This window comes from Labrus bergylta, chromosome 22 (assembly GCF_963930695.1).
Source record: "Labrus bergylta chromosome 22, fLabBer1.1, whole genome shotgun sequence".
In the NCBI taxonomy this organism is placed as follows: domain Eukaryota; kingdom Metazoa; phylum Chordata; class Actinopteri; order Labriformes; family Labridae; genus Labrus; species Labrus bergylta.
Window position 1 is genome coordinate 21,479,204 of NC_089216.1, and position 15,692 is coordinate 21,494,895.

The following is a 15,692-nucleotide window of genomic DNA, read 5'->3' on the forward strand; positions in this document are numbered from 1 at the left end:
TGCACATCATAAATAATGTCAGAGACACTGATGCATGCAGCGAGTGCTCAGAGTAGCGTGAAATCTGCCCCCTCCTCTTTCCTCCATATCTACCCCCTCCCCAACACTCTATGTGCATGTGTGTCTGTGTTTGTGTGTGTGCAGGGTAATTGAGGTGTGTGACCTCGCTGTAGGCCTGGCAGGTGTGAAGGGGGGGATTGAGGGGAGACGGGATGAGTTCAGTGGGGGAAGAGGGTGAAGGGGAGACTGGATGGATGGAGCACTAGTGATAGTCTGCCTCTATGCATGTATGTACAGTAATGTTTGGCATTCTTTTGTGAAAAAAAATAGATTGTTTGTGTGTGGGAAGAGGCATTTCTTTCTGCTGTAAGGTCCTCTGCATTGGACATGGAAATGAGATCATGTCCCTGTCTGTGTAGGTGTTAGACTAGACTGCATAAATCATGAAATATGTGCTGCAGCTTGCATCTGTTTAACATTATTGAATAGTTAATCACAACTGTTGCATTTTGCATTCTTGAACATCACAAATTGAAATATGTGAGAATAGTTACAGAAGTTATAAACCATGTAATGGTGAAGTTGATGAAAACTTAATTAATCATTCCTATGTATGTCATGAACATTTTGTACACCCTCTTGCATCCTGCTGCAAAGTCACATTATGTTTATCAAAAGGCAATTAATCATGTACACCTGGTTTCTAAAGATGCATAAAATTCAGAAATCTTTTCAGGAACACTGACATCAGATTATTGTGAAAGCTGCAGAGAGGTAGAGAGTCCTTAAAGTGTATCTTAAGAGTCACTATGCAAATCTGAGGCAAGCATCCTTAACATGAACAACACAAATAAACAAAAGATAAAACTGAATCAATCAATCTAAATAGACCACTGAACTTATAGAAAAAGGAAGAATTGGAACAAAGGTCATAGGTCATGATTGGTCATTTGGCCGTGTATAATGAACACACCTGTGTATGCCCATGTGATTATGCTGAGGAAGCTACAGTCCTAATGCGTTGTTCAACCCACAATAAAGTTGCACTAAAGTCATTTTCAGTGTGCCACAGTTTATATGCTGGTTTATATAGTGCATTCTGGGTATTTATCCATGAGACTTTACTACCAACGAGAGTGGACCTAAACTTCTGTCTCTTACAAGCTCAAAGAGCAGGCCCTACAACAACGTCTACTTTTGTTATTCTTCTTTGATGTGCATGCAGCATTGCAGCTGTGCACACTCAGCATATAGCACCAAATTCTGACAGAACTACACTTAGCTAACTCTCTGGTTCTCCAGAACAGCTGATAGAAACATGTTGAACTCCTCACCTTCAACATTTCATATATTGGCTTAAAATCTGCTCAAGAATTTCATAGAAACAAGACTTGTGATCTCCCATGCACCCATCCCCCCTCTCTCTTCTTCTCTTCTGTTGCTCTATCCTCTCCTCCTCCCCCCTCTGCTCTCTGCACAGTAGCAGAGTGCATCTGTGTCATGTCACTGAGTTCTGCCGTCCCGGAGTAACCTGCCCACTAGTGTAATCTCTCTCTCTCTGTCTCTCTCTCTCTCTTCTCTTCTCTATCTCTATCTCTGTCAGTCTCTCTCTCTCTCTCTCTCCCTCTCTGTCTCTCTCTCTTCTCTATCTCTATCTCTATCTGTCTGTCTGTCTCTCTCTCTCTCTCTCTCTCTCTCTCTCTCTCTCTCTCCCTCTCTGTGTGTCCTTGTGTTGCTCATACTGTCACATCTCTTCATCCTCTCTCCTTCCACTTGGTCTTGCTTGTATCTGCTTTCTTCTAAAAAAAATACCCACCTTCCCTCTTCTCTGTGTAGTTGACATCATCCATCCTCTGTCATACTGCACACACAAAAACTACTCTATCTCACCCTTTTTCTCTCTCATGGAGCATAAAACTGTCTGTGCATACATTAATAGATCCAAGCTCCTTAGCTGGCTGCTGCATGCATAATCTATCTGCTCATGTGAACCGTGCCCTGAGCTGTGTGTGTGTGTGTGTGTGTGTGTGTGTGTGTGTGTGTGTGTGTGTGTGTGTGTGTGTGTGTGTGTGTGTGTGTGTGTGTGTGTGTGTGTGTGTGTGTGTGTGTGTGTGTGTGTGTGTGTGTGTGTGTGTGTGGCAGGCCCTTGGCTCCTCCCTCTAGAGAGAGAGAGAGACAGACAGGTGTGGACCAGATTGAGTTCCGCCTCATTTCCTCCACCCTGTGCAGCTGGTCAAGGACACACATTTACACAAACACATGCATACACAGGCGTTTCTTTAACACACAGTAATGCACACATGCACACACTTCAAATACAAGGACAAAGACATACACACTGCACACATCTACAATAAAGACGTGAGGCATGGTGTAGAAGGATCAAATGTATGCTGCATTAGCATAAACGTGCTGTGCGCTAAATGTGTTTTCAGTCTGCCTGCACATGAATTCCTTTGGTATTTCCATCCTGATGCACATCAGAGGGTAGAAATCTGAGCCCAGTGTGAAATACCTTAAGTCCCACACACAGAATGTCCAGTACCTTTACATGAAAACATTTATTAATGTTGATGATGTAAACTGGGCCTTTTACATGCTTGTAAACACATTGACTTTTTTTTAGATGATAACACCTAGATAATGGAGTCAGTTAACTTTTGCATTTATACACCTCAATCAGATCCAAACAGGTCTATAGGCGGTCTGTGCTACTCCATAGTTCATACTGAGTTTAGATTTCTTCAGTTATGTAATTGACAGATATTTAATTTACATTAATTGTATTCCCAACCCCTGATGAATTTTAGAGAACTGTATCAACAATTGAGGATTCAGGGGATATAATGATGATGTGTTCTACCACTCCACACATTTTACCTTATTTCAATTTCCATTTTTATTTTAGGCTTTGCTAAGTATACTTTAGTGCATGAATTCTTGCAACACACTGTGCATGTACATAAAAGACGTGTATGTGGTTCTCTGACGACATACTCTACTGCTCCAGCTCCACTTTAGAATTCAAACACTGTCTTATTGTCAATCTTACCTCTTGTGGCTGCTTTCAAATTAGAAATGTCAACTTCTAGCCTTTAATATGTATAAGTTATTAAATCATTGTGGTTTGCAGCTAACAAACACACAACAGAGTGAAAGGCCTGAGTCAGGCTGTTTGGTATGTGACGGTTAACTCAAACGGCATTGTGCAACTGGATAGTACAATTAGGCACCTCTGCACTGGTATGTGGGCTTGGCGGGGCTTGCCTGACCACTCTCCAATTCTCTCTCACTCTCTCTCGCTCTCTCTCTCTCTCTCTCTCTGTCTCACACACACACACACACACACACACACACACACACACACACACACACACACACACACACACACACATGAATTCCACAGTCAGTCCCATGGACAGTTAGGTCCTGTTTGTGTGCCCTCAGGCCTCATACAGAAGTGGACTCAGACTCATTTGTCCATGTTAGGTCAGGGTCTTGCAGTGCATCCTGGGATGCTGCCTGTAGTCTTCAACACACCTCCTTCATAGACACCTTTTGACTCATTCTTCATACAGCCAATTGAAAATTACTTGCAGATTAGCTAAAGGCTGAGGATAGAACCCCCTCACTGTCAGAGAAAAATACAACTCTCTTTTCCTCTATTTTCATTTATCATGAAGGGGAAAACTCCAGCAATATTTATCTGTGTGTGTGTGTGTGTGTGTGTGTGTGTGTGTGTGTGTGTGTGTGTGTGTGTGTGTGTGTGTGTGTGTGTGTGTGTGTGTGTGTGTGTGTGTGTGTGTGTGTGTGTGTCTGTGTGTGTGTGTGAGAAACTTGCTGCCCTAACTTGAAGAGGCCAACTGAGTCACCAGTGACTAAGGGCTAGAGCTGCCTCAGCATGGCTACTCTCCTCACGCCATACAGGCTCACACACGCTGATGACGTGTGTGTGATTTTGCCATTGGGTGAAATATGTAGAGCTGATTTCGCTGACACAAGGTCAGTTTGTTCAGAACTCAAAGCGTCTAAAAACGACAGATTCACATACAGTACATGTGCCTTCTCTCCAGTTAGTCAGAAATGTGTGTGCTCCAACAATGCACAGGATATGATGCTTATGATAACACGTCATATCCTGGGTTGGGGCATTCTTAAGCATGAGAGCAGTTCTGTTTTATGTATTTTCTAAGAGGAAAGTTATATTTGTATATTAGCAATGCTACGTTGCTAATCATTGTAGCTTAGTGAATCTCTGCAGTCACCATGTAGCTTAAACATGCACTGTTAGCTTGTTAGCATTTTGTCAGACCCAGCAGGCACCTTGTGGTCATACAACATCATGTCTGTTCTTGGTTTGAAGCAGTGAGTCTCCTTGTTGTGCATTAACCGTGTAAACTGCGACCCACAACCAATGAATTAACGCACTAGAAAAGCTCTGCTGTTATGCAGCCTTTGTACTGAATCAAACAGCCCCATCATATCCCTGCGCTTCCTCTACACACACTTTACACCATCTATCCTGCTAGATCCAGCATTTACCATGGAGATCTTAATACGAACAAATGCAGACAGATGGATTCACAAATATATTTTAGGATTTATTTTAGATGATTATCTTTAAAAAAAATTGTTTTTAATCAGTACCTTTTACAAAGAGGTTAATGCATAACTGAAGCGTCTTAGCAGTCTTTGTAAAAAAAAAGGCTTTTATTTACTGATTACTGACTTCCTGGATTAGATTTGTTTTTTTCACTGTTCCTTAAAAAACAAACTTTCCACAGACCCCTTTGAATTTAAAGTCAGTGCTACTGTGAAATAACTCTGCACAGTAAAAGATAAACTGAATTATCTCCTTCTCTCTTTTATCATATATCTTGCCAAACCACTGCTGCTGTGTTTTGACTCTCATCTTATCTCTGTAAATCTATCTTAGTTTTTCCTCCGCATTCATTTTTTGGCCGGCCTGTAGACCTGTATTCCACCCTCCTACTGAACTCCTCCCACCTCATGCCTCTACACTCCCCATTATCTCCCCCTCTGTTGCTCCGCCCACATACTCGCCCTAGCAGTTAGCCTTTAAATAAACAGCACTTTGCATGTCATTCATTTTCTTGCTTACATGCTTAGCAACTTTCTATCTCTCGTGTTCTTTCTCAAGTGGTGTCTGTCTGTTTCAATACCAGTTCAGTTTAGAACTATAAAATCTTCATGTGTATGTTCCATGGTCTCCATCTAATCACTGTCTCTTTATCTTTATTAGAACCCTCCCTCCATCTTTATTGATCAAAGTCAAATGTCTATGTCAAAGCTTGTGACATTTATTCAATGCAACACACACTTGCTCACTCTCTTATGCCTATTTTCAGTTGGCCTTACTCCCCTAAACCCCCTCTCACTTACTCAAACACACATACATCCAAACACACAGCAAGTCCACCTACAGTGTGGCCAGCTGTGGCCCTTAAGAGGGCTTCACCTTTTGACCTTCAAAGGCTTCAAGGCCTAAACCACCAGGCTGCAAGATCAGTGAAGGCTGAGCGAGCTATATCTGCCTGTATATTGACACAACTGTCACACACACACACACACACACACACACACACACACACACACACACACACACACACACACACACACACACACACACAATAAGCTGCCTCAGGCTGTTGCAGTGGTTCTATGTGTACAGGCTCAATAAAAGAAACATGGGAGTCACCATATGAGGGCATGTTTCATGTTCCAGCACTGAAGGTAGGACAATATTGGAGTGAGGCAAAGAAAGAAAGGAAACAGAATAAATAGAAAATTGACAAAGGGAAGGTGAGAGGAATGACAGAGGTTTTCAGCTTCATGTGATTAGTTCAGGCTCAGAAAAAACAATTAGATGATTTTTATATAATTGCCTTTGTTGTTCCATGCTAACACTTCAAGAAGTTATTTACAAAGGTCACATATATATGTTACAGAGGAGATATGTTGTTCAAATGAGTGTGTTGGGGGTGGGGAGTTACAAAAGAGTGCCACCTGTTCCTGGTCATGTGGCCCAACGAATCAGTGAACAGGCGGCACCTGAGAAACACACACTCTCTCACACACACACACACACACACACACACACACAGATGGCCACAGCTATGGTCCAGGCCCTGCTGCGCTGTTTGCACACTCACTGTTTCATAAGCGAAACAGAATTACATTTAGCGACATCATGAGCGTAGAACAGCCTGCAGACGTCACACACACACACACACACACACACACACACACATGATGAATCAAGTGAACGGAGTCAAAATAAGCATTGAAGCATTGCTGACCTTTGAGTCAATTTACACTTGATTTGTCAAATACTTTTTGACCTAGTTTTGACAAAGGATGTAAATATAATTGCTCATTTCAATTACGATATGCAGAGGAACCATTTTAACCACAGAGTTTTGTATTTTGATGGATACAAAATCTCAAATAGTTGACTTCAGTTCATGTTGAGTGTTCTGTTTTGATGTTGGAATGTCAAATGTTGTTAACACTGTTTGACCTCTGCATTAACCTTTATACCTCTATTGTGTGGTTTCAGGAATTGGGAGGAGTCACAATGGCCTGCTGAAAAAGACGGACTACATTACCCATGATCACCAGGTAAGGCCCTCTTAAGCCTGACTCTCTTTTGGTCTTTCTTATAAGTTCATCAATGCATGTGCCCTCATATATACAAACTGCAATCTCAGCACTCCTCATTTGGTTGATCCACCGTCTTCAGTTACATACCATTACTTCATCACAGGTCATATAAGGACATTTTAACAAGCTCACTCTGAAGCTGCATTATAAAGTGTGTAGGTTAGACAGGTAGAGCAACAGGGTGAGATGTGTCAAACAAGCATGAGTAAGACAGTAGGAGTACAGCAGAGAGGCACTGCTGTTCTTTATACGATCACACACACACACACACACACACACACACACACACACACACTAAATGTGTTTTTACTAATCCTAAAAAGGTTATGTGTCTTAAGACATCTGAGTCAGATATTTCACCTACACTGTTTGCTATTTCTTATCTTTCATTATACAAGAAGCATTCCACAAAAATCACCATGAGGAAGTGATGACTCTGATAAACCAATCAGGATCTTCATGGCGTAATGATGCTGTATCATACTCTGAAATGCTTGCCAGTAATTTATTAACCATGTTTTTATTAATACTGTGAATGTGTCCAATTACGTGTAGCATTGATCTTCATAATGTTGAACACTGTCGCTTCATCTGTGCTTTTTGATTTTTTTGGAAAGAAAAAAAACTTTAATGTGAAGCATGGACACACACAAATTAATCTGCCAGAAATGGTCACAGGTCGGCCATGTTTTACTGTTTGTTATGAGACTGCATCAAAATGACATTTATATCCCATGCTGTGGGGCGGTAATAGCAATTCAAAATGGTGTGTTTTTGCTCTGCATTGCATGGATAGAGTTATTTATATATAGTTTACCTGTATCAGCATGTAGCCCATTACCCATTCTCTACCAACAAGGGACACCTGGATGATTTTTGTGTCCATGGTGTTTCCTCTTAGGAAAGAGGATATTTCATAATGTATGTATTCCTTTAAGAGTCTTTGTTTACACTTCAGAGTTAACTTTTTGTTCTTGTTTAACTTTGGGAGTGTCCGTTTATTTATCAGAACCGGGGTGCTTAGCTTATCAAAGTGCTACAGTTGGGATTAGCTGGTTGTTTAAGAAGCTCCCTATCGGCCCCTCTCTCCTTGAATAAGGACTCTTATCATCAGGGCTGCTTCATTCAGCAACATGGCTGCTGTATGTGGGCGTGCTAAGTCTTGACTGCCAGTGTGGCTGTCTGGTCTCCTCACTGTGTAACCGCGTGTGAGTGTGTGTGGAGGTGACTATTATCCAGTCTGTCGGCCACTCACCAGTCTACCCAAATGCTGACTCATAAAATGCCACATGTGCACAGTCATAAACACACACACACTGTCCCACACACATCCTACATATCAGAGGTACCATCTGTACCAAGGACACAGCCTCCTCTGACTGCACAACACATTCACTAACATGCATACTTCTTCTTCTGTGCACTTGTCCCTTAGAACATTCACTTCACTAAATTAAATTCACTTGGAGTAAAAGAATAAATGACAGATTCAGGTGTAAATAACAAGAATACAAAGCATCATTTATTTTAGCAAAAAAAGTAGCATTCATCGTTCTGTAAGTATATTTTTGTGTAGATGAGACTACTTCTATGATATTCAGTTATTGGTGTTTTATTACATCACTACTACTTCTAACCTTTTGCAGAGACTTTCTGCACTAGACCCTTATTTCTACAGCTGCAAATGGGTCAACATTATTTTTGTCAAATTTATAGTTGCCATAAACTACTTTTAAATCTGCATAATGTCCACAAGACTGCTGATATCTCCTGAACAAAAACCCTGACAAATGAAAAAAACATTACTGTACAAGCACAGTGCATCACAAAGACCCCCACTGTGCTGTGTCCTTCCTCTCGCTGAACACAAAACACTTTATTGAGCATTCAGTGACCCTTGACAATAGACACTTAATTCAGCCCCCTATAGAGCAACATGACAAACACTTTACTCATCAGGATGATTTAATGTCATCTTAATGAAGGGACTCATGGATATATGAAAATATAACCTGATGTGATGGGACAGTCATTGAGACACTGATATCTTAACTAATTTGTATCAAGGCAGAGAGAGGGTTCATGATGTTGTGACTATAAATAAACTGCGTGTGTGTATCCTGGTACTATTGTCTGAACTTCATCATGACATACTCCCATCAACCCTGTGGGAGCTGATCTAGCCTCATACTGCCTTGCTGAGGCAGTGCTTTCTAAATATAACATCCACACAGTGCGTGTGTTTTTGTCAGAGTGTGACACATACTGTTGGTCGTACCAATGTGGCACTTTGGCATTATGACAGAGTACAGGAGTACAGGATGGTGACTTTGGCAGAGAAACGCTTTAACAAATGTTTCCGGCCTTAGAGAGACTCATACTGGTTTTTCAATTCCCCATTTACATTCCACAGCATGGTAACTCTCTGTCTCTCATTACTTATCATATCATTTTGGGAGTATGGACAGTCATTAGATATCCGCTGTTAAAGTCAGGAAGAAGAAATGTATTGGACCAAAAGCAGGCATTATGTATTTCTGGCATGTGCATCCTGCTTTGTTGATGATGCAGTATACTGTTCAGTGTTCAATCCAGTTTCAGGAATCTAGAGCATAAATCTGCTGTCAATGTATCAAATATACACACTATCTATCAGGGAGAAGTGAGGTCATAGAGTGATCCAAATCCAATGTTGATTTGAAAAAAACAAAACAGATCCTGAATATCAAAACACCTGGACCCAAGTGATCTTTACTTAAATCAATGTACAAACAGCTTATTAGGGGTTAAACATCATCTCTGGAAGAGGTGTTTTTTCATCACCCAAAAGTTGTTCAAACAATGGCGTCACTGACCCATGACTAATTCCAATTGTTTTGTTAATGGAATTAAGCCATAAATTATAGCTCAACACTTTGTACATCTAACCTGTTAAAGTCTTACCTGAATATATAATGAAACAATAGGAAACACAAAATGTCTTTGATAACATCTTTCAGCTTTGTTATTTTTACAGATTTTCAATTGATTTTACAAACATTAAAGTATAAATAGACCTTCATGAATTATGTTTGGTTTTTCTTGATTTATTAATATGAAAAGGAGATGACGTTAGAGCCTATGTACCTATTATCAATATCCTATTTTAATCAGAGTTTATAACCAAAACAAATCTATTATCTACAGTGCAAGTTATAACACTAACATGCATTTTATTTTGGATTCCACAGCCTTTTAGTGGTTCAAAGTTGATGGTCAGAGTGTAGCCTCGTAGCAGATATTCTCCCTTCTCATTAATAGAGGGTCACAGGATAATGTGCTGAGTTGACAGATATAACAGAGAAAAACAGTCGGTCACGACTCCATCTAAAAGAAAAGGCTCAAATGAATACAGCTTTAAGAAGGGGGCGTGATGAGTAGCGCCAGAATCGGACTCGATGTTTGCGCTGTCAGGGAATTCCGGGGCCAGTCCGTGACGTCACGTGTGCGTGCGCCTCTGTGTAGTTGTGCGTGTGGTTGAGTAAGCGTGGCTCTGTCCCTTTAAAACAGAGCTCAACTCGCTCCCCGCCTGCTCGTCTGTGTGAGTGAAGCAAAGGAGGAAAAGAGCTCGAAGCGGGGGGGACGGAGACTAAAACGAGCTCTCGCTGCTCTGCAAAGGCAGAAATCTAAAGAATAAAAAGGAGGATACAGACAAGAGAAACATTATCGCGGGCTTCAGAGAGGCTCTTCGTCGGGCAGCTCAAGTTTCATGGTTTTTCGAGAGGAAGCGAAAGAGACTAACGAGGATTACCGAGCCGCTCTCCGCTCAGCCGGCAGGACGGGAATGTGTTTGCCTTTTCGGAGCTCTAACCTTACGGATATAAAGACTATTCAACAGCACTGCTTGTAGCCGAATACACAATCCTTGTTGGAGTGCATTTTAAACAGCAGACCCTACCTCAATGAACGGTGAGTGTTTGAACCGAACATGTTTAAAGATCCAGTCGTTTGTGTTCTTGAACATAGCCTGGGTTAGGGGTCATAACAGCCTGTAATGCCCTTTGATGTGCCGCTAATGTGATCATAAAACAGCCGAACCAAATGATTGTTTACTTTTTTTTTTTTTTAGTTTTTGAAAAGAAATGGGTATATTGGTCTATTGTTGTCAATAAAAGGTCAAACACGGCAGGGCTTTAGGATCGATAAGGTGGGGGAATTTCTCTGTTTTTTCCTCAAGCACAGTTAAGTCTTTGATCCCACGCCTGTCCCCTTCATTTGGGTGGTTTCTATTACCTACCTCATATTAAAGACTGTTTACTGGACATGTTCAGCCTAGTGGGATTTTCAGTTTCCATTGGATCAGAAAAACATATTTTAAAAAATAAAGTGAATTGGTTTTGATCAATTTTGCAGCTAAGTTTTATGTGGGAAGTGCTCTAAAGTTATACAACAATTCGAGGATGTTTTGTCACTGGATATTTGAACATTTATTTTTGTTAATCACGTTGTATTGAGTAATGCAGCTTGTGATAGATACGGATACACTTCCTAAAACATACATTCATGAAATGATTTATTGCTTTGAGAGAAACCCAAGGTCCTTTTTTATCATCGTTGTCTTGAAAACCCCTGATCATCCACTGGCTAGAAAAGTGAAGGAGAACGAGTGGTGAACAGGGGGAGAAAAAAAATGCCTGTGTAAGGAGATCTCACGCCATTGTGCGCGTGTGTGTAGGAGTGGGGGGTGGGCAGGATCACTGAGGTCGGCAGCCGTGTAAAGTGAATGGATGGCTGCCACCCCCATCACCCCCCAGTCAATCCGTGCACACACAAAGAGTTGGATTGAAAGGAAGTGATTTGCATCTCCTCTCGTTTTGGGGGAGGGCGCGGTGTTTTGATGCTGACTTTAACGTCTGCTGTTCACTGGTACTGGCTGTAACAATTTAAATGTGCTCTTTGACTTTTTTTTTAAACCAGTGCGTTCTGTGTAGGTTATTGTTTCTTCCTAAAGCACGTGGTGATAGCCTACTATCTCAGTTAAATGTTTGTTATCTCCATTTGCCTGTTCCTCAAAGCCCACGGACATGAAATTATCGTGTGTGTGTGTGTGTGTGTGTGTGTGTGTGTGTGTGTGTGTGTGTGTGTGTGTGTGTGTGTGTGTGTGTGTGTGTGTGTGTGTGTGTGTGTGTGTGTGTGTGTGTGTGTGTGTGTGTGTGTGTGTGTGTGTGTGTGTGTGTGTGTGTGTGTGTGTGTGTGTGTGTGTGTGTGTGTGTGTGTGTGTGTGTGTGTGTGTGTGTGTGTGTGTGTGTGTGTGTGTGTGTGTGTGTGTGTGTGTGTGTGTGTGTGTGTGTGTGTGTGTGTGTGTGTGTGTGTGTGTGTGTGTGTGTGTGTGTGTGTGTGTGTGTGTGTGTGTGTGTGTGTGTGTGTGTGTGTGTGTGTGTGTGTGTGTGTGTGTGTGTGTGTGTGTGTAAAAAAAGATGACTCACGATTTCAGTAAGCAGAAGAGGTGTGTGGACGGTTTCCTAAAGACAACCTACTTCACCCCCGTCATAAACTTGAAATAGTGACGAAATGTCTGTGGGACTTTTCATCAGATTTGAGAGTTGTCCTGACTTTGAGGTACTCTGTTTTACTGTGTTATAATCTAGAGTGTGTTTTTTTTTGGTGCATGCTGTGTTTTTCAAAGAGAAGGGCATGGGCATAGTTCCTGAATGTCACTGTGAAGTGTTTGTGAGACGCCATGCCTATACACAAAACAAGAGAAGGAGGGAATATGGGAGGTATAGGACAGCATCTGTGCTGCTTTAGGATTTTAACACTCCCATCAGCTCAGGTGTGAAAACACTACTTCTGTTCACTGGCTCAGTGTTTGGCTAAGAGTTTAGGAGTCTTCTGTGATTGTTAGCAGAAACACATGAGCAATATTAACACAGCTTTAACATTTCCTTTCCATTCATGTAGCATGAGGTTATTTATAGTACTACTCACTGCATAACAACAGGGCAAAGGGCTGAATGATTGCAGTAACATAACTGTCAGTTATACAGAGCGTTGTGTTGCATCATCAAACTCTTGAGTTCCCTTAGCTTGCCCAGAAAGTAAGACAGAGGTTTTAGAGTTTCATCAGGCAGAAAAGGGTCAAAACTTAGTCAACTTAACGTGGACACCCATGCAGGGTGAGACTGCCTGCTGGAGATCAGAATGTTTTTAAAATGTGGACCAGGCCCTAGATATGTTTAGCTTTATTAAGTCCTAAACTAAAAAAAGAACGATGACAAACAAGATAGTCAATATAACAGTTATCATGTTAAAGAGTATAAAGTGATCAAAATGTAGTTATATTAATGGAAAATAGTGATTAGAGGACACAGAGAGAGTGAAACAAATGTTTTATATATGCAGTTTTTGTATTTTAGATTAATGAGTATGAATGTAATGTTATAGTCCAAACTTCTACTGGACCAGCAGGACCCTGCTACTTAAAACAATGACTTTTGCCTTCATAACCATATTCATTAGACATATATGCTACTCTTTAAAGTCTTTATGTGATTTTTAACACTTAAATGTAGAAATCAAGTATATCCTCTGAAAATAACTCTGAGTCATGACTGTCTACAATGGGTGTAACACCTGAGTCCCACTGTCTGTGATGCTTTTAGAGTTTTCAGAGTCTAACGACTCCTCCCCTCGCGAATGTTGTTGTTTAAAATTGTTTAATTGAGGGACTAGAGAAAAGAAGAATAACATACTGTACTCACTGCTTAACTGTGTTTCTAGATCACGCTCATTTCAGGTAAATTTACATGCAGTGTGAAGATACCAGCATAATAAAGATCGCTAGCATTAGCATAGTAACACAACAATGCAGCAAGAGTTGTTTTGGTTTCATGCTGGTGCTCAAGGGCGACATCTGCTGGATCAAAAAAATCACAAAGCCTTTAAAGTAGGAAATAAACATCAGGACAATAAGCTCATTTAAGCGTCCCAGTTTTCATGGAAGTAGTTTCAGCTTAGAATGAAGAATAATGAGTAAAAGGAGAGCAGTGATTTGTGATTGAGTCAATCCACTGTGAAAGGAGTTTTGGTAACAGTCCCTATGTCCTGTTTGTGTGTTCAGCTGGGTGAAGGTGAATATTTTTACCTCTGATTTCACTCCTCTCTGTTTTCTTGCTCTTTGCCTCTGATGATGATGATGATGATGATGATGATGACAGAATGGTAGTGAAGTGTGAGAACCTTTACAATACATGCTCGTACACAGAATTAAAAACACTGTCACACATTGGAAAGAATTCTCTTCTTGCCTGTTTTGACCTCCCCTCATGTCCTGTGACTACCTTTGTCTACCTACACCCCCCAAACACAAAAAATATGTTTGTGTGTGTATAATGGGAGATTTATAAAAAGAAAATGAACTGTGTCATTCCAGCCAACATCCTTTGTTGGTGGTAATAGACCCTCTTAGGGCTGATGTCACAATATTAGCAGGAGGCAAAACGAAGCACCACAGGACATCGGCAGCATAGGAGAACTAACATTTCATGTTGTTGAATAGAATAGAAGGAGTAACAACAGTAAATTCTCCAAACTGAAATTCGTCAGGATACCTCCACTGTCTACAACATGTTGAGTCGCTCACTGGGCAGAAGTTTGGCTCTTGGGTTAGATTTCACCTATAACAACACTTTATATGCCATCAGTACTCATGCTGTCATTAAAATGTATAGAATACATACAGGGCTTAAAAACAAACACACACACAGACTGCTGATGAGACATAATGTGAGTCCAGAAGAGGATGATGTGTGAGGTCAGTAAACATGTTGTTCATTCTCTTAGAGTTCCTCTCAGAGTCTACCCCCTGCCCCTCTAGCTTATTTTAATAACTGTTAGTGATACTAACTCCACTGGTTCCCATGGCAACCGTAACCAGTGGAGAGAGGCTGTTGTTAAGTGCACTTCTTTAATGATTAAGTCCTGTTTGTTGAGTTATTTTTTATTTATTTCAAGGCTGTTTATTCATCAAAGGAGGAACAATGAGCTTCTGTTTTTTTCTGTGTAGGAGAAGATCATGTTTTTTTGGGGGGGCTTGTGGAGTTGCTGAACTGTGGAAATCGAGAGTGACGATGACAAAGCCACAGTCAGTTGTCAATGAAACGCCCACGGCCTCTCAGATACTACAGTTTGTTGGAATTCACTTTTTTTTTTAGTTTGGTTTCCTTTCTGTATGTTGATCCACCCAGACCAGTGTTTCTCTGTAAACACTCAGGTTTCTGTGAAAGTGAAGCAGGGAAAACAAGTAGCTGGTGTTATTCAGCATATAGGCCTACTCACACTCATTTTGTCCTCATGTTTGTCATACCACTTTTCAGAAGCTCAAATGTTTGTTTTTTTCACTTAACACCAAGGAGAAGTAAATGTTCAAGTCACTTGACTGTCATGTTTTTGTTTGCTAGACTTGTGTGAGTCATGAGTTGGACACAAGTGCTGTTCACGCATAAGAAGACTGTGTCTGAGGCATACTGGAGCCATGACCTAAGCCAACCAGGTTCTGAATTGCCCCCTGTGTAACATCCCTTATGTCACACATACTCATCACATTCACTAAGTTTTTGAACTGTTAAACAGATTTAAAGGTACACAGAAACACAAGAGAAGCCAAAGGCTGAACAGGAAACCTCAGCCTTATAACCCTCCCCAAGGTCTCTCTCTCTCTCTCTCTCTCTCTCTCTCTCTCTCTCTCTCTCTCTCTCCCTCCCTCCCTCTCTTATCCACACACATACACACCCTTCAGGGAGGCCAACTTCCTGTGGCTGTGACAACAGCTTCCTCTCTCCCCCGAGCTCTGTTCCCCTCGTCTTTAACGTCAAACATGCGCCTGTGTGTGTGAGTTAAAAAATAAAGAGCAAGCACACTGAGCCAGATGTGTGCTGTCAGTCTTAGATGTAAGTGTGGTAAGTTCTACCAGCACCCTCCTCGTTGTCTTTGTTTGTTTTCCCCCACAAAGAGTAGGAATATGTAGGCTA

The 15,692-nt window shown here is 41.1% G+C and overlaps 1 protein-coding gene across 1 annotated transcript in view; it reads left to right on the forward strand.

Moving 5' to 3' along the window:
* Positions 1-15,692, forward strand: part of kdm6ba (lysine (K)-specific demethylase 6B, a) — a 107,715-nt gene that overhangs the window by 71,021 nt on the left and 21,002 nt on the right. The window contains exon 5 of the mRNA XM_020642778.3: positions 6,581-6,642. The gene's annotated coding sequence lies outside the window, so the exon portion shown is untranslated. The remainder of the gene's footprint in view (positions 1-6,580; positions 6,643-15,692) is intronic.